The sequence below is a fragment of the Oratosquilla oratoria genome, chromosome 42 (genome assembly GCF_046742065.1).
Source record: "Oratosquilla oratoria isolate Oo_2021 chromosome 42, ASM4674206v1, whole genome shotgun sequence".
NCBI lineage: Eukaryota > Metazoa > Arthropoda > Malacostraca > Stomatopoda > Squillidae > Oratosquilla > Oratosquilla oratoria.
This window is the reverse complement of record NC_134818.1, coordinates 40626905-40629214: the sequence shown is the minus strand read 5'-3', so window position 1 is coordinate 40629214 and position 2310 is coordinate 40626905.

Below are 2310 nucleotides of genomic sequence, written 5' to 3'. Positions count from 1 at the left end.
TTTCGTGGGGGACGGTATCAAAAGCTTTTGCAAAGTCTAGATATATTAAATCTATATTGTTTCTTTTGTCATAATTCGAGATAACTGTGTTGTAGAATTCGAGTACGTTAGTCAATCAAGAACGTTTCCGTCTGAAACCATGCTGGCTATCATTTATCAAACGGTTACTTTCTAAATGATGTTCGATAGCATCTCTGATGATAGTTTCCATTATTTTTCCTACGATTGAAGTCAAACTTATAGGCCTTTAGTTGTCTGATTTCTTTTTGTCACCTTTTTTGAATATGGGAGTAACGTTAGCTAGCTTCCATTCTCTTGGGACATCTCCGGATATGATGGATTTCTTGAAAATTATTTCTAATGGAACAACAATCTTATTTTTCATTTCCTTTAAGATTCTTGGATGCCAACCGTCAGGCCCTAGTGTTTTATTAACTTTGAGTTTCTCTATACACCTTTTAATTTTTTATTTTGTTATATTTACCGTAGTAAGTTTACCCTAGACTTTTCCCAGGTTTCAGTTTGGATTTCACTTTGAGGTGTTTCGTTTACGAATACCGAGCTAAAATAATTGTTTAAGATATTACACATTCCTTTATTTGAATATTCAAGTTGACCGTCATCAGATAATAGTGAACCAATGTGATTCCTAACAACCTTTTTATACTTAATGTAACTATAGAATTCTTTGGGATTTATCAGATGCACCCGAGCACTTATATTTCTTATAAGCATGTCTCTTTTTAGCGATACTTTTTTCAGTTTCTTTGTCGAGCCACTTTGGGCGAGCCTGATTTGAGGGACGTCTGTCCTTAAAAGGAATGTAAGTATGAATCATCTTAGTGAGCGTATTTTGAAATATTTCCAACATCTGATCTACAGGTCTTTCGCTTAATTTTGCCTCCCAATCTGTAGGCTGAAGCTCCTGACGTAGTCCTATGAACTGAGCTTTACTGAAATAGGGTATTTTAGAAACACAAGTATCTATTCTAAAAAGAATTAGGAATTTGAATCTAACTAAGTTGTGATCGATGTTTGCAACAGCTTCACCGACTTCTACATCAGTTACCATTTATTTATTTTTATTTTATTTTATTTTATTTATTTGTTTATTTCTATTTATTTATTTATTCATTTATTTTTCTCCTATAGATTTACTAGTCGGGGGAGGTTGTCATCTCTTCCCTTATTAAATCCATAAAAGCAGTTATCTTCTCTTTCCATTGAGCTGCTGTTATATGTATTTCTTCTCTTAATACCTCTGCTCCCCTGTTCTACCTCGTCTGTGTGTTCTGCACCCCTTTTGTTGACACCCTTCTGACGTCCGGGGCCTGTTCGTCCCCTTCCACATTTTTTCCATTTTCCTCAATAATGTCTCCTCCTTTTTCTTCACCTGCCCACTTCACCACGAGTTTTCCCCTTCCCTACTAATACAACAAAGATAATCCCTCGTCGCTGTAATCCACGAAAATTGTATTTCTTTCCGGAGTTCCAATCTTCGCTGTTAGTCCGACGTGTGTGTGTGTGTGTGTGTATGTATTTACCTAGTTGTATTTTACGGAAAGGGGAGCTATGCTCGGGGTGTCCCATCTCCATATCTCGTTTTATCTACACTGTATTTAAATTCGTGTGTCGTTTTTTGCACACACCACATTCTCATATAATCTGTTCCAAAGGTCTATTATCCTGTGGGAAAAGCTGTTCTTTTTCAGGTTTCTTCTATAATTGTCTTTCTTCATTTTCTTTCAATGTCCTCTTGTATCTCTGTTGTCCCATTTTATTAGATCCTCTCTATCAATAATTTCCATACCTTTCATGATTCTATAAATAGTTATCAAGTCTCCTCTCTCTCTTCTTTGCTCTAATGTCTGTAGCTCATGTTTTGCCAGACTCTCTTCATAAGATAGTTCTGAGTGTGTTATTGCCAATTTCGTAATTGTTTTTTGTATTCTTTTAAGTTTTGTTACACAACTTTTTTTTTTCTTTTTTGTACTTGGTAACCACATCGTCGCTGCATACTCCAATTTTGGTCTTATCAAAGTGACTAGTATTTTCTTTACCATTTCTTTGTAGAGGTATGTAAATGCCACTTTGATTGTTCTTATGAAGTTATAAGTTTCTCCAAAAATTTTGTTTATATTCTTTTCAGGGGACTCCTAGGTCCTTTTCTTTTTCAACTTTTTTAATTTCTTCCTCTCCCAATATATATGATCTCACTATTATTTTTTGCTTCTTCCAGATTCCATTATACTACACTTCTTAATATTGAATTCCATCTCCCACTTCCTACTCCATTCCCATACATTACTG